The sequence below is a fragment of the Macaca nemestrina genome, chromosome 10, assembly GCF_043159975.1.
Source record: "Macaca nemestrina isolate mMacNem1 chromosome 10, mMacNem.hap1, whole genome shotgun sequence".
In the NCBI taxonomy this organism is placed as follows: Eukaryota; Metazoa; Chordata; class Mammalia; order Primates; family Cercopithecidae; genus Macaca; species Macaca nemestrina.
The window spans coordinates 95,211,494-95,239,468 of NC_092134.1; the positions used below are offsets into that span (position 1 = coordinate 95,211,494).

A 27,975-nucleotide genomic window follows, 5' to 3' on the forward strand; every position below is an offset into this window, starting at 1 on the left:
GTGAATGCAACTCGCAGAGTTACACTTGTCTTTTCATTGATCAGTTTGTTAACACTTTTTCCTTGAAATCTGCCATGTGATACTTCATAGTGGAATGAAGCTGACGGTGACAAAGGAAATATCCTCAAATAAAACCTAGGAAGAAGCTTTCTGAGAAACTGCTCTGTCATGTGTGAATTCATCTCACAGCATTACACTTTCGTTTCCTCGAGCAGTCTATAACCACTTTCTTTGGGGAATCTGAGAAGGGATACTTGGGATCGCATTAAGGCCTACACTGATAAAGGAAATATCCTCAATTAAAAACGAACGTGAAAGAAGTTTCTGAGAAATGGCTTTCTGATATGTGACTTCCTCTCACAGAGTTACACCACTAATTCGTGGAACCATTTGCTAGCACTGTTTTTGTGGATTCTGAGAACTGATATTTCGGATGGGGTTGAAGAGTATAAGGACAAAGGAAATATCCTCAGAGAAAAACTGGAATGAAGCTTTCTGAGAAACTGCTTGGTGATGTGTGAATTCATTTCACAGTGCTACACCACTCTTTCATGTAGGAGTTGCTAGCACTGATTTTGTGGCATCTCAGAAGTGATATCTTGGATGTCGTTGAATCCCATGGTGAATAAGGAAATATCTTCAGATGAATCTGCAGAGAAGCCTTGTCAGAAACTGATTTGATGTGGGTGAATTCAGCTCACAGACCTACATCATGGTTTCCATTGAGAAGCTTGCTAACAGTGTTTTCACAGAATCTGCAATAGGACACATGGGGGCGCTTTCAGACCTCAAATATCCTCAAAAGAAAAAAGAAAGAAGCTTTCTAAGAAACTGCTTTGTGAATTCAACTCACTGAGTTACACATATATTTCGTGGAGCTGTTGTCTAGCCCTGTTTTTGTGGAATCTGAGAACTGATATTTCGGATCACTATGAAGACTATATGGCCAAAGGAAATATCATCAGATAAAAACGAGAAAGAAGCTTTCTGAGAAACTTCGTTGTGATGTGTGAATTCATCTCACAGAGTTACACCTTTCTTTTCATGGAGTGTTTTGCTAACACTGTTTTCGTGGAATCTGCAAAGTGGTATTTGGGAGAACATTGAGGCCTATTGTGAAAAAGGAAATGTCCTCAGATAAAAAATAGAAAGTGTGCTAACACAGTTTTCTTGAAATCAGGAATGTGATACTTCTTAGCACTATGCAGGTTATGGTGACAAAGAAAATATCCTCAGATAAAAAAGTGAAAGAAGCTTCCTGAGAAATTGCAATTTCTCACGAAATTTCTTAGGAAATTGATCACTGAAGAGGAAAGTGTAACTCTGTGATTTGCACTCACACATCACAATGCCGTTTCTCAGAACGCTTCTTGCCAGGTTTTATCTGAGGATATTTCCTTTTTCACCATTGCCCTCAATACGCTCCCAAATATCACTTTGCAGAATCAGCGAAAACGGTGTTAGAAAACTGCTACAAGAAGGGAAAGGTGAAACTCTGTATGATGAATTCACATATCAGAAAACAATTATCTGAGGTTATTTCCGTTTTCACCGTGGGCCTCAATGTGTCCCAAATAGCACTTTGCAGATTCCACGAAAACAGTTTTAGCTAACTGCTTCGTGAACACCAAGTTGTAACTCGGTGAGATGAATTCACATATCACAAAAAAGTTTCTTAGAAAGCTACTTTCTAGTTTTTATTTGATGATATTTCGTTTGTCACTGAAAGCTTCATGGCGCTAAGAAATATCCCAATGCAGATTTCAAGACAACAGTGTTAGCAAATGAATCAATGAAAAGGAAAGTGTAACTCTGTGAGTTGTATTCACATTGTCACACTGCAGTTTCTCAGAACGCTTATTTCTAGTTTTTATGTGAGGATATTTTCTTTTTCACCATAGCCCACCATGGGCTCAGAACTGAGGTTGTTTTTGGTCTCAGAGCGCCACCGTGTGTCTTATTGCAGATTCTGCGAAAACACTGTTAGCAAGCTTCTCAATGAAAACAATGATGTAATTCTGTGCGCTGAATTCACCCACAAAAAAGGTTCTGAGAAGGCTTCTCTGCAGATTTGTCTGAGGATATTTCATGATTCATCATGAGATTCAACGACATCTAAGATATCACTTCTGAGATTCCACAAAATCAGTGCTAGCAAACTCCTCCATGAAAGAGTGGTGTAACACTTTGAAAAGAAACCACATATCACAAAGCAGTTTCTCAGAAAGCTTCATTCCGGTTTTCTCCGAGGATATTTCCTTTGTCCTTATACTCTTCAAACCCATCCAAAATATCAGTCTTCAGAATCCACAAAAACAGTGCTGGGAAACTTCTCCAAGAAATAGTGCTGTACCATTGTGAGATGACATCACATATCAGAAAGCAATTTCTCAGGAAGCTATTTTCACTTTTTTTTTCTGAGGATATTTCCTTTGTAACCGTAAGCTGCATAGCGCTAAGAAGTATCCCATTGCAGATTTCAAAAAAACTTTGTTAGCAAACTGATCACTGATGGGAAAAGTGTAACTCTGTGAATTGCATTCACACATCGCAATGCAGTTTCTCAGAACGCTTCTTTCTGTTTTTTTTCTGAGGACATTTCCTCTTTCACCATAGCCCTCAATGAGCCCCTAAATATCACTTTGCAGAATCCACAAAAATAATGTTAGCAAACTGTTACAAGAAGGGAAAGGTGAATCTCTGTGTGATAAATTCACACATCAGAAAGCAATTTCTGAGAAAGCTTCTTTCTAGTTATTATCTGAGGATATTACCTTTTTAACCATGGGCCTCAATGTGCTCCCTAATATAACTTTGCAGATTCCACGAAAAGAGTGTTAGCAAACTGCTTCATGAAGACTAAGTTGTAACTCTATGAGATGAATTCACGTATCACAAAGAAGTTTCTCAGAAAACTTTCTTCACGTTTTTAATTGAGGATATTTCCTTTATCAGCGTAGGCCTCCATGTGATCCAAAGTAGCCCGTCTCAGGTTCCTCAAAGACAGTGTTAATCAACTACTCAATGAAACGTAAGTGTAACTCTGTGAGATGAATTCAAACATCACAAAGAAGTTTCTATGAAAGCTTCTTTCTAGTTTTTATCTGAGGATATTTCCTTTGCCACCATAAGTTTCACTGCCCTAAGAAGTATCCCATTGCAGATTTCAAAAAAACAGTGTTAGAAAACTGATCACTGAAGAGAAAAGTGTAACTCTGTGACTTGCACTCACACATCACAATGCAGTTTCTCAGAATGTTTCTTTCCAGTTCTTATCTGAGGATATTTCCTTTTTCACCATAGCCTTCAAAGAGATCCCAAATATCACTTTGGAGAATTCACGAAAACAGTGCTAGCAAACTGCTATAAGAAGGGAATGGTGAATCTGTGTGTGACGAATTCACACCTCAGAAAGCAATTTCTGAGAAAGCTCCTTTCTAGTTATGATCTGAGCATATTTTCATTTTCACCATGGGCCTCAATGCACTCCCAAATATCACTTTGCAGATTACACGAAAACACTGTTACTAAACTGCTTCATGAGGACTAAGTTGTAACTCGGTGCGATGAATTCACATATCACAAAGAAGTTTCTCGCAAAGCTTCTTCAGGTTTTTAATTAAGGATATTTCCTTTTTCAGCGTAGGCCTCCATGATCAAAAGTAGCACTTCTCAGGTTCCTCAAGGACAGTGTTAATCAACTGATCCATGAAACGTAAGTGAAACTCGGTGAGATGAATTCAAACATCACAACGAAGTTTCTAAGAAAGCTCCTTTCCAGTTTTTATCTGAGGATATTTCCTCTGTCACTGTAAGTTTCATTGCACTAAGAAGTAACCCTTTGCAGATTTCAAGAAAACTGTGTTAAAAAACTGATCACTGAAGAGAAAAGTGTAACTCTGTGAGTTGCATTCACACATCACAAGGCAGTTTCTCAGAACACTTCTTATCAGTTTTTATCTGAGGATATTTCCTTTTTCACCATAGCCCTCAATGAGCTGCCAAATATCACTTTGCAGAATCCACGAAAACAGTGTTAGTGAACTGCTACAAGAAGGGAAAGGTGAATCTCTGTGTCATGAATTCATACATCAGAAAACAATTTCTCAGACAGCTTCTTTCTTGTTATTATCTGAGGATATTTTCGTTTTCACAATGGGCCTCAATGCGCTCCCAAATATCACTTTGCAGATTCCACGAAAACACTGTGAGCAAACTCCTTCGTGAAAACAAAGTTGAAACCCTGTGAGATGAATTCACGTATCACAAAGAAGTTTCTCAGAAAGCTTCTTTCATGTTTTTGATTAAGGTTGTTTCCTTTATCAGCGTAGGCCTCACTGCGATCCAAAGTATCCCTTCTCATGTTCCTTAAAGACAGTGTTATTCGACTGTTCCATGAAACGTAAGTGTAACTCCGTGAGATGAATTCACACATCAAAAAGAAGTTTCTAAGAAAACTTGTTTCTAGTTTTTATCTGAGGATATTTCCTTTGTCAGTGTAAGCTTCATGCACCAAGAAATATCTCAATGCAGATTTCAAGAAAACTGTTAGCAAATTGATCAATGAAAAGAAGAGTGTAACTCTGTGAGTTGCATTCACAAGTCACAATGCCCTTTCTCAGAACGATTCTTTCCAGTCCTTATCTGAGGTTATTTCGTTTTTCACCAGAGCCCTCCATGGGCTCCCAAATATCACTTTGCAAATTCCACGAGAACAGTCTTAGCGAACGGGTTCATGAGGAGAAAGGTGTAACATGGTGGGATGAATTCACAGATGAAAAAGAGGTTTCTCAGAAAGCTTCTTTCTCATTTTTATCATAGGATATTTCCTTTGGCCTATAGACTTCAAAGAGATACGAAATATCAGTTCTCAGATTCCACAATCTGCTTTTGTTGTTGTTGTTGTTGTTGTTGTTGTTTAGCTGTGCCCTGTCCCCAGAGGTGGAGTCTACAGAGACAGGTAGGACTCCTTGAGCTGCTGTAAGCTCCACCCAGTTGGAGCTTCACAGCCACTTTGTTTATCTACTTAAGCCTCAGCAATGGCGGGCTACCCTCCCACAGCCTCGCTGCCGCCTTGCCAGCGAGATGGCAGACTGCTGTGCTAGCAATGAGGGAGGCTCCGTGGACATGGGACCCTCCCGGCCATGTGTGGGATATAGTCTCCTGGTGTTCCCGTTTGCTAAGATCCTTGGTGGAGTGCAGTATTGGGGTGGGAGTTACCCGATTTTCCAGGTGTTGTGTGTCTCATTTCCCCTGGCTAGGAAAAGGGATTCCCTTCCCCCTTGCGCTTCCCAGGTGAGGCGATTCCTCGGGCTGCTTCAGCTCTCGCTGGTCGGGCTGCAGCAGCTGACCAGCAATGATTGTCGGGCACTCCCTAGTGAGATAAACCCAGTACCTCAGTTGAAAATGCAGAAATCACCTGTCTTCTGTGTCGCTCACGCTGGGAGTTGGAGACTGGAGCTGTTCCTATTTGGCCATCTTGGGAATAATCCATCGTGTGTCTTATTTCAGATTCTGCGAAAACACTGTTAGCAAGCTTCTCAATGAAAACAGTGATGTAACCTGGTGAGCTCAATTCACCCACAACAAAGAAGTTTCTGAGAAGGCTTCTCTGCAGATTTGACTGAGGATATTTCATGATTCACCATGGGATTCAATGATATCCAAGATATCACTTGTGAGATTCCACAAACACAGTGCTAGCAAACTCCTCCATGAAAGAGTGGTGGAACACTTTGTAATGAATTCACACGTCACAAAGCAGTTTCTCAGAAAGCTTCATTCCGGTTTGCATCGGCGGATATTTCCTTGGTCCTTATACTCTTCAAACCCATCGGAAATATCAGTTCTCAGAATCCAAAAAAACAGTGCTAGGAGATGACTCCAAGAAATACTGGTGTAACTCTGTGAGATGAAGTCACATATCGAAAGCAATTTCTCAGGAAGATTCTTTCATTTTTTATGTGAGGATATTTCCTTTGTCACCGTAAGCTGCTTAGCGATAAGAAGTATCTGATTGCAAATTTCAAGAAAACTGCGTTAGCAAACTGATCACTGAAGAGAAAAGTGTAACTCTGTGAGTTGCATTCACACATCACAATGCAGTTTCTCAGAACGCTTCTTTCCAGATTTTATCTGACTATAATTCCTTTTTCAACATAGCCCTCAATGAGCTGCCAAATATCACTTTGCAGAATTCACAAAAACAGTGTTAGCAAACTGCTACACGAAGGTAAAGGTGAATCTCTGTGTGATGAATTCACACATCAGAAAGCAATTATTCACAAAGCTTCTTTCTAGTTATTTTCTGAGGGTATCTCCGTTTTCACAATGGGCCTCAATGTGCAACCAAATATCACTTTGCAGATTCCAAGAAAACAGTGTGAGCAAACTGCTTCGTGAAGACTAAGGTGTAACTCTGTGAGATGAATTCACGTATCACAAAGAAGTTTCTCAGAAAGCATCTTTCACGTTTTTAATTGAGGATATTTCCTTTATCAGCATAGGTCTCAATGCGATCCAAAGTAGCCCTTCTCAGGTTCCTTAAAGACAGTGTTAATCGACTGTTCAATGACACGTAAGTGTAACTCCATGAGAGGAATTCACACATCCAAAAGAAGTTTCTAAGAAAGCTTCTTTCTAGTTTTTTCTGAGGATATTTCCTTTGTCACCGTAAGCTTCATTGTGATAAGAAGTATTCCATTGCAGATTTCCAGAAAACTGTGTTAGCCAACTGATCCCTGAAGAGAAAAGTGTAACTCTGGGAGTTGCATTCACACATCACATTGCAATTTCTCAGAACACTTCTTTCCAATTTTTATGTGACGATATTTCCTTTTTCAGCATAGCCCTCCATAGGCTCCCAAATATCACTTTGCAAATTCCACAAGAAAAGTCTTACTGAACGGATTCATTAAGACAAAGGTTAACTCTGTGAGATGCTATGCAGATCACAGAGAAGTTCCTCGGAAAGCTTCTTTCTCATTTTCTCGGAGGATATTTCCTTTGGCCTTTAGTCTTCAAAGGTGTCCGAAATATCAGCTCTCAGGTTCCAGGAAAACAGGGCTAGCCAACGGCTCCTCCAAATACACGTGTAACTCAGTGAGTTGAATTCACACATTACAAAGCAGTTTCTCAGGAAGCTCCTTTCTAGTTATTATCTGAGGATATTTCCGTTTTCTCCATGGGCCTCAATGCACTACCAAATATCACTTTGCAGATTCCAGGAAAAGAGTGTCAGCAAACTCCTTCCTGAAGACAAAGTTGTAACTCGATGAGATTAACTCACATAACACAAAGAAGTTTCTCAGACAGCTACACTCTAGTTTTTCTTTGAGGATATTTCCCCTGTCACCATCAGCTTCATTGCGCTAAGAAATCTCTCAATGCAGATTTCAAGAAAAGAGTGTTGGCAAACGGTTCAATGAAAAGGAGATTGTAACTCTATGCGCTGCATACACATGTCACAATGCAGTTTCTCAGAAAGCTCCTTTCCAATTTTTCTCAAAATATATTTCCTTTTTCAGCATAGCCCTCCATGGGGTCCCAAATATCGCTTTGCAAATTCCACGACAAAAGTCTTAGCGAACGGCTTCATGAGTAGAAAGGTGTCACTCTGTGAGATGAATTCACAGATCACAGAGAAGTGCAACAGAAAGCTTCTTTCTCATTTTCATCGGATGATATTTCCTTTGGCCCTATAGTCTTCAAAGGGATCCGAAATATCAATTCTCAGATTACACGAAAACAGGGCTAGAAACGGCTCCTCCAAATACACGTGTAACTCAGTGAGATGAATTCAAACATCACAAAGAACTTTCTCAGAAAACGTCTTTCCAGTTTTATTCTGAGGAAATTCTCTTTTTCTCCGTAGCCCTCCATGGGCTTCGAAATATCACTTTGCAAATTCAACAAGAACAGTTTTATTGAATGGCTTCTTGAGGGGAAAGCTATAATTCTGTGCTATGAATTCACAGATCACAAAGCAGTTTCACAGAAAGGTTCTTTACAGTTTTTATATGAGGATATTTTCTTTTTCAACATAGCCCTCCACGGGCTTCCAAATATTAGTTTGCAAATTCCAAAACAACAGTCTTAGCGAAAGGCTTCTTGAGGGGAAGCTGTAACTTTGTGAGAAGAATTCACAAATCACAAAGAAGCTTCTCCGAAAGGTTCTTTATCATTTTAATCAGAGGGTATTTCCTTTGGTCCTATAGTTTTCAAAGGGATCCAAAATAGCAGTACTCAGATTACACAGAAATAAGGCTAGCAAACAGCTCCATGAAATGCAGCTGTAACTCATTTAGTTGAAGTCAAACTTCACAAAGCAGTTTATCAGAAAGCTTCTTTCCAGTTCTTATCTGAGGTTGTTTTCTTTTTCACCATAGCTCTCCATGGGCTTCCAAATACCACTTTGCAAATACCACAAGAACAGGCTTAGAGAACGGCTTCTTGAGGGGAAAGCTGTACCTCTGATATGAATTAACAGAACACTAAGCAGTTTCTCAGAAAGCTATATTCCAGTGTTGTTCTGAGGATATTTCCTTTTTCACCATAGCCCTCTATGGGCTTCCAAATATCACCTTGCAAATTGCACAAAAACTGTCTTAGCGAAAGGCTTCTTCAGGGGAAAGCTGTAACTCTGTGAGATGATTTCAAAGAACACAAAGAAGTTTCTCAGAAAGCTTCTTTCTCTTTGTTATCGTAGGATATTTCTTTGGCCCTATAGTCTTCAAAGGGATCCGAAATATCTGTTCTCAGATTCCACAGAAATAAGGCTAGCAAGAAGATCCAAGAAATAAAGCTGTAACTCTGTGAGTGGAAGTCACACATCACAAAGCAGTTTCTCAGAAAGCTTCTTTCCATTTTTTCTCTGAGGATATTTTCTATTTCACCATAGCCCTCTAGGGGTTCCAAATATCACTTTGCGAATTCCACAAGAACAGGCTTAGCGAGCGGCTTCTTGAGGGTTAAGCTGTCACTCTGTGAGATGAATTAACAGAACATAAACAGTTTCTCAGAAAGCTTCTTTCCAGATTTCATCTGAGGATATATCCTTTTTTACCCTAGCCCTCTATGTGCTTCCAAATATCACTTTGCAAATTCCACAAGAACTGTCTTAGCGAAAGGCTTCTTGAGAGGAAATCTGTAACTCTGTGAGATGATTTCACAGAACACAAAGAAGTTTCTAAGAAATCTTCTTTCTCTTTGTTATCGGAGGATATTTCCTTTGGCCCAATAGTCTTCAAAGGGATCCGAAATATCTGTTCTCAGATTCTACAGAAATAAGGCTAGCAAAGAGATCCACGAAAAACAGATGTATCTCTGTGAGTGGAAGTCACACATCACAAAGCAGTTTCTCAGAAATCTTCTTTCCGGTTTTTCTCGGAGGATATTTTCTTTTTCACCATAGATCTCTATGTGCTTCCAAATATCACTTTGCGAATTCCACAAAAACAGGCTTAGCGAGCGGCTTCTTGATGGGAAAGCTGTAACTCTGTGAGATGAATTCACAGAACACTAAGCAGTTTCTCAGAAAGCTTCTTTCCAGATTTCATCTGAGGATATTTCCTTTTTCACCATAGCCCTCTATAGGCTTCCAAATATCACTTTGCACATTCCACAAGAACTGTCTTAGCGAAAGGCTTCTTGAGGGGAAAGCTGTAACTCTGAGAGATGATTTAGCAGAACACAAAGAAGTTTCTCAGAAAGCTTCTTTCTCTTTGTTATCGGAGGATATTTCCTTTGGCCGTATAGTGTTCAAAGGGATCCAAAATATCTGTTCTCAGATTCCACAGAAATAAGGCTAGCAAAGAGATCCACGAAATACAGATGTAACTCTGTCAGTGGATGTCACAATTACAAAGCAGTTTCTCAGAAAAATTCTTTACAGTTTTTCTCTGAGGATATTTTCTTTTTCACCATAGCTCTCTATGGGCTTCCAAATATCACTGTGCGAATTCCACAAGAACACACTTAGAGAGGGACTTCTTGAGGGGAAAGCTGTAACTCTGTTAGATGAATTAACAGATCACAAAGCAGTTTCTCAGAAAGCTGCTTTCGAGATTTCATCTGAGGATATTTCCGTTTTCACCATAGCCCTCTATGTGCTTCCAAATGTCACTTTGCAAATTCCACAAGAACTGTCTTAGCGAAAGGCTTCTTGAGGGGAAAGCTGTAACTCTGTGAGATGATTTCACAAAACACACAGAAGTTTCTCAGAAAGCTTCTTTCAATTTGTTAACAGAGGATATTTCCTTTCGCCCTATAGTCTTCAAAGGGATCCGAAATATCTGTTCTCAGATTCCACACAAATAAGGCTAGCAAAGAGATCCACGAAATACAGATGTAACTCTCTGAGTGAAAGTCACACATCACAAATCAGTTTCTCAGAAAGCTTCTTTCCAGTTTCTCTGAGGATATTTGCTTTTTCACGATACCCCTCTATGGGCTTCCAAATATCACTTTGCGAATTCCACAAGAACTGGCTTAGCGAGCAGCTTCGTGAGGGGACAGCTGTAACTCTGTGAGATGAATTAACAGAACACTAAGCAGTTTCTCAGAAAGCTTCTTTCCAGTTTTCATCTGAGGATATTTCCTTTTTCACACTAGCCGTCTAAGGGCTTCCAAATATCACTTTGCACATTTCACAAGAACTGTCTTAGCGAAAGGCTTCTTGAGGGAAAAACCCTAACTCTGTTAGATGATTTCACAGAACACAAAGAAGTTTCTCAGAAAGCTTCTTTCCCTTTGTTATCGGAGGATATTTCTCTAGGCCCTATAGTCTTCAAAGAGATAAGAAACATCTGTCTTCTGATTCCACAGAAATAAGGCTACCAAAGAGATCCACGAAATACAGATGTAACTCTCTGAGTGGAAGTCACACATCACAAAGCTGTTTCTCAGAAAGCTTCTTCCAGTTTTTCTATGAGGATATTTTCTTTTTCACCATAGCCCTCTATGGGCTTCCAAATATCACTTTGCGAATTCCACAAGAACATTTTTAGCGAGCGGCTTCTTGAGGGGAAAGCTGTAACTCTGTGTGATGAATTAACAGAACACTAAGCACTTTCTCAGAAAGCTTCTTGCCAGATTTCATCGGAGGATATTTCCTTTTTCACCGTAGCCCTCTCTGGGCTTCCAAATATCACTTTGCAAATTCCACAAGAACTGTCTTTGCGAAAGGCTTCTTGAGGGCAAAGCTGAAACTCTGTGAGATGATTTCACAGAACACAAAGAAGTTTCTCAGAACGCTTCTTTCTCTTTGTTATCGGAGGATATTTCCTTCGGAGCTATAGTGTTCAAAGGGGTCGGAAATATCTGTCCCGCGTTTCCACAGAAATAAGGCTAGCAAAGAAATCCACGAAATACAGGTGTAACTCTGTGAGTGGAAGTCACATATCACTAAGCAGTTTCTCAGAAAGCTTCTTTCCAGTTTTTCTCTGAGGATATTTTCTTTTTCACCATAGAACTCTATGGGCTTCCAAATATCACTTTGCGAATTCCACAAGAACAGGCTTAGCGAGTAGCTTCTTGAGGGGAAAGCTGTAACTCTGTGAGATGAAGTAACAGAGCACTAAGTTGTTTCTCACAAAGCTTCATTCCAGATTTCATCTGAGGACATTTCCTTTTTCACTATATCCCTCTATGTGCTTCCAAATATCACGTTGCAAATTGCACAAGAACTGTCTTAGCGAAAGGCTTCTTGAGTGGAAAGCTGTAACTCTGTGAGATGATTTCACAGAACACAAAGCAGTTTCTCAGAAAGCTTCTTTCTCTTTGTTATCGGAGGATATTTCCTTTGGCCCTATAGTCTTCAAAGGGATCCGAAATATCTGTTCCCAGATTCCACAGAAATAAGGCTAGCAAAGAGATCCATGAAATACAGATGGAACTCTGTGAGTGGAAGTCACACATCAGAAAGCAGTTTCTCAGAAAGCTTTTTTCCAGTTTTTCTCTGAGGATATTTTCTTTTTCACCATAGGCCTCTATGGGCATCCAAATATCACTTTGCGAATTCCATAAGAACAGGCTTAGCGAGCGGCTTCTTGTGGGGAAAGCTGTAACTCTGTGAGATGAATCAAAAAAACACTAAGCAGTTTCTCAGAAAGCCTCTTTCCAGATTTCATCAGAGGATATTTCCTTTTTCACCATAGCCCTCTATGGGCTTCCAAATATCACTTTGCAAATTCCACAAGAACTGTCTTAGCGAAAGCCTTCTTGAGGGGAAAGCTGTAACACTTTGAGATGAATTAACAGAACACTAAGCAGTTTCTCATAAAGCTTCTTTCCAGATTTCATCTGAGGACAATTCCTTTTTCTCCATAGCCCTCTACGGGCTTCCAAATATCACGTTGCAAATTCCACAAGAACTGTCTTAGCGAAAGGCTTCTTGAGGGGAAAGCTGTAACTCTGTGAGATGATTTCCCACAACACAAAGAAGTTTCTCAGAAAGTTTCTTTCGCTTTGTTATCGGGGGATGGTTCACTTGGCCCTATAGTCTTCAAAGGGATCCGAAATATCTGTTCTCAGATTCCACAGAGATAAGGCTAGCAAAGAGATCCACGAAATACAGATGGAACTCTGTGAGTGGAAGTCACACATCACAAAGCAGTTTCTCAGAAAGCTTTTTTCCAGTTTTTCTCTGACGATATTTTCTTTTTCACCATAGGCCTCTACGGGCATTTAAATATCACTTTGGGAATTCTACAGGAACAGGCTTAGCGAGCGGCTTCTTGTGGGGAAAGCTGTTACTCTGTGAGATGAATCAAAAGAACACTAAGCAGTTTCTCAGAAAGCGTCTTTCCAGATTTCATCAGAGGATATTTCCTTTTTCACCATAGCCCTCTATGGGCTTCCAAATAAAACTTTGCAAATTCCACAAGAACTGTCTTAGCGAAAGGCTTCTTGAGGGGAACGCTGTAACTCTGAGAGATGATTTCACAGAACACAAAGAAGTTTCTCAGAAAGCTTCTTTCTCTTTGATATCGGAGGATATTTCCCTTGGCCCTATAGTCTTCAAAGGCATACGAAATATCTGTTCTCAGGGTCCACAAAAATAAGGCTAGCAAAGAGATACAAGAAATACAGATGTAACTCTGTGAGGGGAAGTCACACATCACAAAGCAGTTTCTCAGAAAGCTTCTTTCCACGTTTTCTCTGAGGATATTATCTTTTTCACCATAGCCCTCTATGTGCTTCCAAATATCACTTTGCGAATTCCACAAGAACAGTATTAGCGAGCGGCTTCTTTAGGGGAAAGCTGTAACTCTGTGAGATGAATTAACAGAACACTAAGCAGTTTCTCAGAACGCTTCTTTCCAGATTTCATCTGAGGATATTTCCTTTTTACCATAGCCCTCTGTGGGCTTCCAAATATCACTTTGAAAATTCCACAAGAACTGCCTCAGCGAAAGACTTCCTGAGGGGAAAACTGTAACTCTGTGAGATGATTTCAGACAACACAAAGAAGTTTCTCAGAAAGTTTCTTTCTATTTGTTATCGGAGGATATTTCCTTTGGCCCTATAGTCTTCAAAGGGATACGAAATATCTGTTCTCAGATTCCACAGAAATAAGGCTAGCAAAGAGATCCACGAAACACATATGTAACTCTGTGAGATGAATTAACAGAACACTAAGCAGTTTCTCAGAAAGCTTCTTTCCAGATTTCATCTGAGGATATTTCCTTTTTCACCATAGCCCTCTGTGGGCTTCCAAATATCACTTTCCGAATTCCACAAGAACTGTCTCAGCGAAAGGCTTCTAGAGGGGAAAGCTGTAACTCTGTGAGATGATTTCACACAACACAAAGAAGTTTCTCAGAAAGCTTCTTTCTCTTTGTTATCGTAGGATATTTCTTTGGCCCTATAGTCTTCAAAGGGATCCGAAATATCTGTTCTCAGATTCCACAGAAATAAGGCTAGCAAGAAGATCCAAGAAATACAGATGTAACTCTGTGAGTGGAAGTCACACATCACAAAGCAGTTTCTCAGAAAGCTTATTTCCATTTTTTCTCTGAGGATATTTTCTATTTCACCATAGCCCTCTAGGGGTTCCAAATATCACTTTGCGAATTCCACAAGAACAGGCTTAGCGAGCGGCTTCTTGAGGGTAAAGCTGTCACTCTGTGAGATGAATTAACAGAACATAAACAGTTTCTCAGAAAACTTCTTTCCAGATTTCATCTGAGGATATATCCTTTTTTACCCTAGCCCTCTATGTGCTTCCAAATATCACTTTGCAAATTCCACAAGAACTGTCTTAGCGAAAGGCTTCTTGAGAGGAAATCTGTAACTCTGTGAGATGATTTCACAGAACACAAAGAAGTTTCTAAGAAATCTTCTTTCTCTTTGTTATCGGAGGATATTTCCTTTGGCCCAATAGTCTTCAAAGGGATCCGAAATATCTGTTCTCAGATTCTACAGAAATAAGGCTAGCAAAGAGATCTACGAAAAACAGATGTATCTCTGTGAGTGGAAGTCACACATCACAAAGCAGTTTCTCAGAAATCTTCTTTCCGGTTTTTCTCGGAGGATATTTTCTTTTTCACCATAGATCTCTATGTGCTTCCAAATATCACTTTGCGAATTCCACAAAAACAGGCTTAGCGAGCGGCTTCTTGATGGGAAAGCTGTAACTCTGTGAGATGAATTCACAGAACACTAAGCAGTTTCTCAGAAAGCTTCTTTCCAGATTTCATCTGAGGATATTTCCTTTTTCACCATAGCCCTCTATAGGCTTCCAAATATGACTTTGCACATTCCACAAGAACTGTCTTAGCGAAAGGCTTCTTGAGGGGAAAGCTGTAACTCTGAGAGATGATTTAGCAGAACACAAAGAAGTTTCTCAGAAAGCTTCTTTCTCTTTGTTATCGGAGGATATTTCCTTTGGCCGTATAGTGTTCAAAGGGATCCAAAATATCTGTTCTCAGATTCCACAGAAATAAGGCTAGCAAAGAGATCCACGAAATACAGATGTAACTCTGTCAGTGGATGTCACAATTACAAAGCAGTTTCTCAGAAAAATTCTTTACAGTTTTTCTCTGAGGATATTTTCTTTTTCACCATAGCTCTCTATGGGCTTCCAAATATCACTGTGCGAATTCCACAAGAACACACTTAGAGTAGGACTTCTTGAGGGGAAAGCTGTAACTCTGTTAGATGAATTAACAGATCACAAAGCAGTTTCTCAGAAAGCTGCTTTCGAGATTTCATCTGAGGATATTTCCGTTTTCACCATAGCCCTCTATGTGCTTCCAAATGTCACTTTGCAAATTCCACAAGAACTGTCTTAGCGAAAGGCTTCTTGAGGGGAAAGCTGTAACTCTGTGAGATGATTTCACAGAACACACAGAAGTTTCTCAGAAAGCTTCTTTCTCTTTGTTATCGGAGGATATTTCCTTTGGCACTATAGTCTTCAAAGGAATCCGAAATATCTGTTCTCAGATTCCACAGAAATAAGGCTAGCAAAGAGATCCACGAAATACAGACGTAACTCTGTGAGTGAAAGTCACACATCACGAATCAGTTTCTCAGAAAGCTTCTTTCCAGTTTCTCTGAGGATATTTGCTTTTTCACGATACCCCTCTATGGGCTTCCAAATATTACTTTGCGAATTCCACAAGAACTGGCTTAGCGAGCAGCTTCGTTAGGGGAAAGCTGTAACTCTGTGAGATGAATTAACAGAACACTAAGCAGTTTCTCAGAAAGCTTCTTTCCAGTTTTCATCTGAGGATATTTCCTTTTTCACACTAGCCGTCTATGGGCTTCCAAATATCACTTTGCACATTCCACAAGAACAGTCTTAGCGAAAGGCTTCTTGAGGGAAAAACCCTAACTCTGTTAGATGACTTCACAGAACACAAAGAAGTTTCGCAGAAAGCTTCTTTCTCTTTGTAACCGGAGGATACTTCCATTAGCCCTACAGTCTTCAAAGGGATCCGAAATATCCGTTCTCAGATTCCACAGAAATAAGGCTAGCAAAGAGATACACGAAATACAGATGTAACTCTGTGAGTGGAAGTCACACATCACCAAGCAGTTTCTCAGAAAGCTTCTTTCCAGTTTTACTCGGAGGATATTTTCTTTTTCACCCTAGCCCTCTATGGGCTTCCAAATATCACTTTGAGAATTCCACAAGAACAGAGTTAGAGATCGGATTCTTGAGGGGAAAGCTGTAACTCCGTTTGATGAATTAACAGAACACTAAGCAGTTTCTCAGAAAGCTTCTTTCCAGATTTTATCTGAGGATATTTCCTTTTTCACCATAGCCCTCTGTGGGCTTCCAAATATCAATTTCCGAATTCCACAAGAACTGTCTCAGCGAAAGGCTTCTAGAGGCGAAAGCTGTAACTCTGTGAGATGATTTCACACAACACAAAGAAGTTTCTCAGAAAGCTTCTTTCTCTTTGTTATCGTAGGATATTTCTTTGGCCCTATAGTCTTCAAAGGGATCCGAAATATCTGTTCTCAGATTCCACACAAATAAGGCTAGCAAAGAGATCCACGAAATACAGATGTAACTCTCTGAGTGAAAGTCACACATCACAAATCAGTTTCTCAGAAAGCTTCTTTCCAGTTTCTCTGAGGATATTTGCTTTTTCACGATACCCCTCTATGGGCTTCCAAATATCACTTTGCGAATTCCACAAGAACTGGCTTAGCGAGCAGCTTCGTGAGGGGACAGCTGTAACTCTGTGAGATGAATTAACAGAACACTAAGCAGTTTCTCAGAAAGCTTCTTTCCAGTTTTCATCTGAGGATATTTCCTTTTTCACACTAGCCGTCTAAGGGCTTCCAAATATCACTTTGCACATTTCACAAGAACTGTCTTAGCGAAAGGCTTCTTGAGGGAAAAACCCTAACTCTGTTAGATGATTTCACAGAACACAAAGAAGTTTCTCAGAAAGCTTCTTTCCCTTTGTTATCGGAGGATATTTCCCTAGGCCCTATAGTCTTCAAAGAGATAAGAAACATCTGTCTTCTGATTCCACAGAAATAAGGCTACCAAAGAGATCCACGAAATACAGATGTAACTCTCTGAGTGGAAGTCACACATCACAAAGCTGTTTCTCAGAAAGCTTCTTCCAGTTTTTCTATGAGGATATTTTCTTTTTCACCATAGCCCTCTATGGGCTTCCAAATATCACTTTGCGAATTCCACAAGAACATTTTTAGCGAGCGGCTTCTTGAGGGGAAAGCTGTAACTCTGTGTGATGAATTAACAGAACACTAAGCACTTTCTCAGAAAGCTTCTTGCCAGATTTCATCGGAGGATATTTCCTTTTTCACCGTAGCCCTCTCTGGGCTTCCAAATATCACTTTGCAAATTCCACAAGAACTGTCTTTGCGAAAGGCTTCTTGAGGGCAAAGCTGAAACTCTGTGAGATGATTTCACAGAACACAAAGAAGTTTCTCAGAACGCTTCTTTCTCTTTGTTATCGGAGGATATTTCCTTCGGAGCTATAGTGTTCAAAGGGGTCGGAAATATCTGTCCCGCGTTTCCACAGAAATAAGGCTAGCAAAGAAATCCACGAAATACAGGTGTAACTCTGTGAGTGGAAGTCACATATCACTAAGCAGTTTCTCAGAAAGCTTCTTTCCAGTTTTTCTCTGAGGATATTTTCTTTTTCACCATAGAACTCTATGGGCTTCCAAATATCACTTTGCGAATTCCACAAGAACAGGCTTAGCGAGTAGCTTCTTGAGGGGAAAGCTGTAACTCTGTGAGATGAAGTAACAGAGCACTAAGTTGTTTCTCACAAAGCTTCATTCCAGATTTCATCTGAGGACATTTCCTTTTTCACTATATCCCTCTATGTGCTTCCAAATATCACGTTGCAAATTGCACAAGAACTGTCTTAGCGAAAGGCTTCTTGAGTGGAAAGCTGTAACTCTGTGAGATGATTTCACAGAACACAAAGCAGTTTCTCAGAAAGCTTCTTTCTCTTTGTTATCGGAGGATATTTCCTTTGGCCCTATAGTCTTCAAAGGGATCCGAAATATCTGTTCCCAGATTCCACAGAAATAAGGCTAGCAAAGAGATCCATGAAATACAGATGGAACTCTGTGAGTGGAAGTCACACATCAGAAAGCAGTTTCTCAGAAAGCTTTTTTCCAGTTTTTCTCTGAGGATATTTTCTTTTTCACCATAGGCCTCTATGGGCATCCAAATATCACTTTGCGAATTCCATAAGAACAGGCTTAGCGAGCGGCTTCTTGTGGGGAAAGCTGTAACTCTGTGAGATGAATCAAAAAAACACTAAGCAGTTTCTCAGAAAGCCTCTTTCCAGATTTCATCAGAGGATATTTCCTTTTTCACCATAGCCCTCTATGGGCTTCCAAATATCACTTTGCAAATTCCACAAGAACTGTCTTAGCGAAAGCCTTCTTGAGGGGAAAGCTGTAACACTTTGAGATGAATTAACAGAACACTAAGCAGTTTCTCATAAAGCTTCTTTCCAGATTTCATCTGAGGACAATTCCTTTTTCTCCATAGCCCTCTACGGGCTTCCAAATATCACGTTGCAAATTCCACAAGAACTGTCTTAGCGAAAGGCTTCTTGAGGGGAAAGCTGTAACTCTGTGAGATGATTTCCCACAACACAAAGAAGTTTCTCAGAAAGTTTCTTTCGCTTTGTTATCGGGGGATGGTTCACTTGGCCCTATAGTCTTCAAAGGGATCCGAAATATCTGTTCTCAGATTCCACAGAGATAAGGCTAGCAAAGAGATCCACGAAATACAGATGGAACTCTGTGAGTGGAAGTCACACATCACAAAGCAGTTTCTCAGAAAGCTTTTTTCCAGTTTTTCTCTGACGATATTTTCTTTTTCACCATAGGCCTCTATGGGCATTTAAATATCACTTTGGGAATTCTACAGGAACAGGCTTAGTGAGCGGCTTCTTGTGGGGAAAGCTGTTACTCTGTGAGATGAATCAAAAGAACACTAAGCAGTTTCTCAGAAAGCGTCTTTCCAGATTTCATCAGAGGATATTTCCTTTTTCACCATAGCCCTCTATGGGCTTCCAAATAAAACTTTGCAAATTCCACAAGAACTGTCTTAGCGAAAGGCTTCTTGAGGGGAACGCTGTAACTCTGAGAGATGATTTCACAGAACACAAAGAAGTTTCTCAGAAAGCTTCTTTCTCTTTGTTATCGGAGGATATTTCCTTTGGCCCTATAGTCTTCAAAGGCATACGAAATATCTGTTCTCAGGGTCCACAAAAATAAGGCTAGCAAAGAGATACAAGAAATACAGATGTAACTCTGTGAGGGGAAGTCACACATCACAAAGCAGTTTCTCAGAAAGCTTCTTTCCACGTTTTCTCTGAGGATATTATCTTTTTCACCATAGCCCTCTATGGGCTTCCAAATATCACTTTGCGAATTCCACAAGAACAGTATTAGCGAGCGGCTTCTTTAGGGGAAAGCTGTAACTCTGTGAGATGAATTAACAGAACACTAAGCAGTTTCTCAGAACGCTTCTTTCCAGATTTCATCTGAGGATATTTCCTTTTTACCATAGCCCTCTGTGGGCTTCCAAATATCACTTTGAAAATTCCACAAGAACTGCCTCAGCGAAAGACTTCCTGAGGGGAAAACTGTAACTCTGTGAGATGATTTCAGACAACACAAAGAAGTTTCTCAGAAAGTTTCTTTCTATTTGTTATCGGAGGATATTTCCTTTGGCACTATAGTCTTCAAAGGAATCCGAAATATCTGTTCTCAGATTCCACAGAAATAAGGCTAGCAAAGAGATCCACGAAATACAGATGTAACTCTGTGAGTGGAAGTCACACATCACAAATCAGTTTCTCAGAAAGCTTCTTTCCATTTTTTCTCTGAGGATATTTTCTATTTCACCATAGCCCTCTATGGGGTTCCAAATATCACTTTGCGAATTCCACAAGAACAGGCTTAGCGAGCGGCTTCTTGAGGGTAGAGCTGTCACTCTGTGAGATGAATTAACAGAACATAAGCAGTGTCTCAGAAATCTTCTTTCCAGATTTCATCTGAGGATATATCCTTTTTTACCCAAGCCTTCTATGTGCTTCCAAATATCACTTTGAAAATTCCACAATAACTGTCTTAGCGAAAGGCTTCTTGAGAGGAAATCTGTAACTCTGTGAGATGATTTCAGAGAACAAAAGAAGTTTCTAAGAAATCTTCTTTCTCTTTGTTATCGGAGGATATTTCCTTTGGCCCAATGGTCTTCAAAGGGATCCGAAATATCTGTTCTCAGATTCTACAGAAATAAGGCTAGCAAAGAGATCCCCGAAATACAGATGGAACTCTGTGAGTGGAAGTCACACATCACAAAGCACTTTCTCAGAGAGCTTCTTTGCCGTTTTTCTCTGAGGATGTTTTCTTTTTCACCATAGCCTTCTATGGGCTTCCAAATATCACTTTGCAAATTCCACAAGAACAGGCTTAGCGAACGGCTTCTTGAGGGGAAAGCTGTAACTCTGTGAGATGAATTCAAAGAAAACTAAGCAGTTTCTCAGAAAGCTTCTTTCCAGATTTCATCTGAGGATATTTCCTTTATCACCATAGCCCTCTATAGGCTTCCAAATATCACTTTGCACATTCCACAAGAACTGTCTTAGCGAAAGGCTTCTTGAGGGGAAAGCTGAAACTCTGTGAGATGATTTCACAGAACACAAAGTAGTTTCTCAGAGCTTCTTTCTCTTTGTTATCAGAGGATATTTCCTTTGGCACTATAGTCTTTAAAGGGATCCGACATATCTGTTCTTAGATTCCACAGAAATAAGGCTAGCAAAGAGATTTTCGATACATAGATGTAAGTCTGTGAGTGGAAGTCACACATCACAAAGCAGTTCCTCACAAAGCTTCTTTACAGTTTTTCTCTGAGGATATTTTCTTTTTCACCATAGCCCCCTATGGGCTTCAAATATCACTGTGCGAATTCCACAAGAACAGACATAGAGAGCGGCTTCTTGAGGGGAAAGCTGTAACTCTGTGAGATGAATTAACAGAACACTAAGCAGTTTTTCAGAAAGCTGCTATCGAGATTTCATCTGAGGATATTTCTTTTTTCACCGTAGCCCTCTATGGGCTTCCACATATCACTTTGCAAATTCCAGAAGAACTGTCTTAGCTAAAGGCTTCTTGAGGGGAAAGCTGTAATTCTGTGAGATGATTTCACTCAAAACAAGGAAGTTTCTCAGAAAGCTTCTTTCTCTTTGTTACGGGGGATATTTCCTTTGTCCCTATAGTTTTCAAAGGGATACGAAATATCTGTTCTCAGATTCCACAGAAATAAGGCTGGCAAAGAGAGCCACGAAATACAGATGTAACTCTGTGAGTGGAAGTCACGCATCACAAAGCAGTTTCTCAGAAAGCTTCTTTCCAGTATTTCTCTGAGGATATTTCCTTTTGCACCGTAGCCCTCTATGGGCTTCCAAATATCACTTTGCGAATTCCACAAGAACAGGCTTAGCGAGCAGCTTCTTGAGGGGAAAGCTGTAACTCTGTGAGATGAATTAACAGAATACTAAGCATTTTCTCAGAAAGCTGCTTTCGAGATTTCATCTGAGGATATTTCCTTTTTCACCATAGCTCTCTATGGGCTTCCAAATATCACCTTGCAAATTCCAAAAGAACAGTCTTAGAGAAAGGCTTTTGAGGGGAAAGCTGTAACTCTGTGAGATGATTTCACAGAACTCAAAAAAGTTTCTCAGAAAGCTTCTTTCTCGTTGTTATCGGAGGATATTTCCTTTGGCCCTATAGTCTTCAAAGGGATCCGAAATATCCGTTCTCAGATTCCACAGAAAGAAGGCTAGCAAAGAGATCCACCAAATACAGATGTAACTCTGTGAGTGGAAGACACACATCACAAAGCAGTTTCTCAGAAAGCTTCTTTCCAGTTTTTCTCTGAGGATATTTTCTTTTTCACCCTAGCCCGTTATAGTCTTCCAAATATCACTTTGCAAATTCCATAAGAACAGGCTTAGCGAGCGGCTTCTTGAGGGGAAATCTGTAACTCTGTGAGATGAATTAACAGAACACTAAGCAATTTCTCAGAATGCTTCTTTCCAGATTTCATCTGAGGATATTTCCTTTTCACCATAGCCCTCTATGGGCTTCCAAATATCACTTTGCACATTCCACAAGAACTGTCTTAGCGAAAGGCTTCTTGAGGGGAACGCTGTAACTCAGTGAGATGATTTCACAGAACACACAGAAGTTTCTCAGAAAGCTTCTTTCAATTTGTTAACAGAGGATATTTCCTTTCGCCCTATCGTCTTCAAAGGGATCCGAAATATCTGTTCTCAGATTCCACAGAAATAAGGCTAGCAAAGAGATCCACGAAATACAGACGTAACTCTGTGAGTGAAAGTCACACATCACGAATCAGTTTCTCAGAAAACTTCTTTCCAGTTTCTCTGAGGATATATGCTTTTTCACGATACCCCTCTATGGGCTTCCAAATATTACTTTGCGAATTCCACAAGAACTGGCTTAGCGAGCAGCTTCGTGAGGGGACAGCTGTAACTCTGTGAGATGAATTAACAGAACACTAAGCAGTTTCTCAGAAAGCTTCTTTCCAGTTTTCATCTGAGGATATTTCCTTTTTCACACTAGCCGTCTAAGGGCTTCCAAATATCACTTTGCACATTCCACAAGAACAGTCTTAGCGAAAGGCTTCTTGAGGGAAAAACCCTAACTCTGTTAGATGACTTCACAGAACACAAAGAAGTTTCGCAGAAAGCTTCTTTCTCTTTGTAACCGGAGGATACTTCCATTAGCCCTACAGTCTTCAAAGGGATCCGAAATATCCGTTCTCAGATTCCACAGAAATAAGGCTAGCAAAGAGATACACGAAATACAGATGTAACTCTGTGAGGGGAAGTCACACATCACAAAGCAGTTTCTCAGAAAGCTTCTTTCCACGTTTTCTCTGAGGATATTATCTTTTTCACCATAGCCCTCTATGGGCTTCCAAATATCACTTTGAGAAATCCACAAGAACAGAGTTAGAGATCGGATTCTTGAGGGGAAAGCTGTAACTCTGTTTGATGAATTAACAGAACACTAAGCAGTTTCTCAGAAAGCTTCTTTCCAGATTTTATCTGAGGATATTTCCTTTTTCACCATAGCCCTCTGTGGGCTTCCAAATATCACTTTCCGAATTCCACAAGAACTGTCTCAGCGAAAGGCTTCTAGAGGGGAAAGCTGTAACTCTGTGAGATGATTTCACACAACACAAAGAAGTTTCTCAGAAAGCTTCTTTCTCTTTGTTATCGTAGGATATTTCTTTGGCCCTATAGTCTTCAAAGGGATCCGAAATATCTGTTCTCAGATTCCACAGAAATAAGGCTAGCAAGAAGATCCAAGAAATACAGATGTAACTCTGTGAGTGGAAGTCACACATCACAAAGCAGTTTTTCAGAAAGCTTCTTTCCATTTTTTCTCTGAGGATATTTTCTATTTCACCATAGCCATCTAGGGGTTCCAAATATCACTTTGCGAATTCCACAAGAACAGGCTTAGCGAGCGGCTTCTTGAGGGTAAAGCTGTCACTCTGTGAGATGAATTAACAGAACACTAAGCACTTTCTCAGAAAGCTTCTTGCCAGATTTCATCGGAGGATATTTCCTTTTTCACCATAGCTCTCTGTGGGCTCCCAAATATCACTTTGCCAATTCCACAAGAACTGTCTTAGCGAAAGGCTTCTTGAGGGGAAAGCTGTAACTCTGTGAGATGATTTCACAGAACACAAAGAAGTTTCTCAGAAAGCTTCTTTCTCTTTGTTATCGGAGGATATTTCCTTTGGCCCTATAGTCTTCAAAGGGATCCGAAATATCTGTTCTCAGATTCCACAGAAATAAGGCTACCAAAGAGATCTACGAAACACAGATGTAACTCTGTGAGATGAATTCACAGAACACTAAGCAGTTTCTCAGAAAGCTTCTTTCCAGATTTCATCTGAGGATATTTCCTTTTTTACCCTAGCCCTCTATGTGCTTCCAAATATCACTTTGCAAATTCCACAAGAACTGTCTTAGCGAAAGGCTTCTTGAGAGGAAATCTGTAACTCTGTGAGATGATTTCACAGAACACAAAGAAGTTTCTAAGAAATCTTCTTTCTCTTTGTTATCGGAGGATATTTCCTTTGGCCCAATAGTCTTCAAAGGGATCCGAAATATCTGTTCTCAGATTCTACAGAAATAAGGCTAGCAAAGAGATCCACGAAAAACAGATGTATCTCTGTGAGTGGAAGTCACACATCACAAAGCAGTTTCTCAGAAATCTTCTTTCCGGTTTTTCTCGGAGGATATTTTCTTTTTCACCATAGATCTCTATGTGCTTCCAAATATCACTTTGCGAATTCCACAAAAACAGGCTTAGCGAGTGGCTTCTTGAGGGGAAAGCTGTAACTCTGTGAGATGAATTCACAGAACACTAAGCAGTTTCTCAGAAAGCTTCTTTCCAGATTTCATCTGAGGATATTTCCTTTTTCACCATAGCCCTCTATAGGCTTCCAAATATCACTTTGCACATTCCACAAGAACTGTCTTAGCGAAAGGCTTCTTGAGGGGAAAGCTGTAACTCTGAGAGATGATTTAGCAGAACACAAAGAAGTTTCTCAGAAAGCTTCTTTCTCTTTGTTATCGGAGGATATTTCCTTTGGCCGTATAGTGTTCAAAGGGATCCAAAATATCTGTTCTCAGATTCCACAGAAATAAGGCTAGCAAAGAGATCCACGAAATACAGATGTAACTCTGTCAGTGGATGTCACAATTACAAAGCAGTTTCTCAGAAAAATTCTTTACAGTTTTTCTCTGAGGATATTTTCTTTTTCACCATAGCTCTCTATGGGCTTCCAAATATCACTGTGCGAATTCCACAAGAACACACTTAGAGTAGGACTTCTTGAGGGGAAAGCTGTAACTCTGTTAGATGAATTAACAGATCACAAAGCAGTTTCTCAGAAAGCTGCTTTCGAGATTTCATCTGAGGATATTTCCGTTTTCACCATAGCCCTCTATGTGGTTCCAAATGTCACTTTGCAAATTCCACAAGAACTGTCTTAGCGAAAGGCTTCTTGAGGGGAAAGCTGTAACTCTGTGAGATGATTTCACACAACACAAAGAAGTTTCTCAGAAAGCTTCTTTCAATTTGTTAACAGAGGATATTTCCTTTCGCCCTATAGTCTTCAAAGGGATCCGAAATATCTGTTCTCAGATTCCACACAAATAAGGCTAGCAAAGAGATCCACGAAATACAGATGTAACTCTCTGAGTGAAAGTCACACATCACAAATCAGTTTCTCAGAAAGCTTCTTTCCAGTTTCTCTGAGGATATTTGCTTTTTCACGATACCCCTCTATGGGCTTCCAAATATCACTTTGCGAATTCCACAAGAACTGGCTTAGCGAGCAGCTTCGTGAGGGGACAGCTGTAACTCTGTGAGATGAATTAACAGAACACTAAGCAGTTTCTCAGAAAGCTTCTTTCCAGTTTTCATCTGAGGATATTTCCTTTTTCACACTAGCCGTCTAAGGGCTTCCAAATATCACTTTGCACATTTCACAAGAACTGTCTTAGCGAAAGGCTTCTTGAGGGAAAAACCCTAACTCTGTTAGATGATTTCACAGAACACAAAGAAGTTTCTCAGAAAGCTTCTTTCCCTTTGTTATCGGAGGATATTTCTCTAGGCCCTATAGTCTTCAAAGAGATAAGAAACATCTGTCTTCTGATTCCACAGAAATAAGGCTACCAAAGAGATCCACGAAATACAGATGTAACTCTCTGAGTGGAAGTCACACATCACAAAGCTGTTTCTCAGAAAGCTTCTTCCAGTTTTTCTATGAGGATATTTTCTTTTTCACCATAGCCCTCTATGGGCTTCCAAATATCACTTTGCGAATTCCACAAGAACATTTTTAGCGAGCGGCTTCTTGAGGGGAAAGCTGTAAATCTGTGTGATGAATTAACAGAACACTAAGCACTTTCTCAGAAAGCTTCTTGCCAGATTTCATCGGAGGATATTTCCTTTTTCACCGTAGCCCTCTCTGGGCTTCCAAATATCACTTTGCAAATTCCACAAGAACTGTCTTTGCGAAAGGCTTCTTGAGGGCAAAGCTGAAACTCTGTGAGATGATTTCACAGAACACAAAGAAGTTTCTCAGAACGCTTCTTTCTCTTTGTTATCGGAGGATATTTCCTTCGGAGCTATAGTGTTCAAAGGGGTCGGAAATATCTGTCCCGCGTTTCCACAGAAATAAGGCTAGCAAAGAAATCCACGAAATACAGGTGTAACTCTGTGAGTGGAAGTCACATATCACTAAGCAGTTTCTCAGAAAGCTTCTTTCCAGTTTTTCTCTGAGGATATTTTCTTTTTCACCATAGAACTCTATGGGCTTCCAAATATCACTTTGCGAATTCCACAAGAACAGGCTTAGCGAGTAGCTTCTTGAGGGGAAAGCTGTAACTCTGTGAGATGAAGTAACAGAGCACTAAGTTGTTTCTCACAAAGCTTCATTCCAGATTTCATCTGAGGACATTTCCTTTTTCACTATATCCCTCTATGTGCTTCCAAATATCACGTTGCAAATTGCACAAGAACTGTCTTAGCGAAAGGCTTCTTGAGTTGAAAGCTGTAACTCTGTGAGATGATTTCACAGAACACAAAGCAGTTTCTCAGAAAGCTTCTTTCTCTTTGTTATCGGAGGATATTTCCTTTGGCCCTATAGTCTTCAAAGGGATCCGAAATATCTGTTCCCAGATTCCACAGAAATAAGGCTAGCAAAGAGATCCATGAAATACAGATGGAACTCTGTGAGTGGAAGTCACACATCAGAAAGCAGTTCCTCAGAAAGCTTTTTTCCAGTTTTTCTCTGAGGATATTTTCTTTTTCACCATAGGCCTCTATGGGCATCCAAATATCACTTTGCGAATTCCATAAGAACAGGCTTAGCGAGCGGCTTCTTGTGGGGAAAGCTGTAACTCTGTGAGATGAATCAAAAAAACACTAAGCAGTTTCTCAGAAAGCCTCTTTCCAGATTTCATCAGAGGATATTTCCTTTTTCACCATAGCCCTCTATGGGCTTCCAAATATCACTTTGCAAATTCCACAAGAACTGTCTTAGCGAAAGCCTTCTTGAGGGGAAAGCTGTAACACTTTGAGATGAATTAACAGAACACTAAGCAGTTTCTCATAAAGCTTCTTTCCAGATTTCATCTGAGGACAATTCCTTTTTCTCCATAGCCCTCTACGGGCTTCCAAATATCACGTTGCAAATTCCACAAGAACTGTCTTAGCGAAAGGCTTCTTGAGGGGAAAGCTGTAACTCTGTGAGATGATTTCCCACAACACAAAGAAGTTTCTCAGAAAGTTTCTTTCGCTTTGTTATCGGGGGATGGTTCACTTGGCCCTATAGTCTTCAAAGGGATCCGAAATATCTGTTCTCAGATTCCACAGAGATAAGGCTAGCAAAGAGATCCACGAAATACAGATGGAACTCTGTGAGTGGAAGTCACACATCACAAAGCAGTTTCTCAGAAAGCTTTTTTCCAGTTTTTCTCTGACGATATTTTCTTTTTCACCATAGGCCTCTATGGGCATTTAAATATCACTTTGGGAATTCTACAGGAACAGGCTTAGCGAGCGGCTTCTTGTGGGGAAAGCTGTTACTCTGTGAGATGAATCAAAAGAACACTAAGCAGTTTCTCAGAAAGCGTCTTTCCAGATTTCATCAGAGGATATTTCCTTTTTCACCATAGCCCTCTATGGGCTTCCAAATAAAACTTTGCAAATTCCACAAGAACTGTCTTAGCGAAAGGCTTCTTGAGGGGAACGCTGTAACTCTGTGAGATGATTTCACAGAACACAAAGCAGTTTCTCAGAAAGCTTCTTTCTCTTTGTTATCGGAGGATATTTCCTTTGGCCCTATAGTCTTCAAAGGGATCCGAAATATCTGTTCCCAGATTCCACAGAAATAAGGCTAGC

At 40.1% G+C, this 27,975-nt stretch overlaps 1 pseudogene; it reads right to left on the bottom strand.

Annotated features, from left to right (window-relative positions):
- Positions 1 to 5,257: 5,257 nt before the first annotated feature.
- Positions 5,258 to 14,851, bottom strand: LOC139356491 (uncharacterized; annotated as a pseudogene).
- Between the last annotated feature and the right edge of the window lie 13,124 nt (positions 14,852 to 27,975).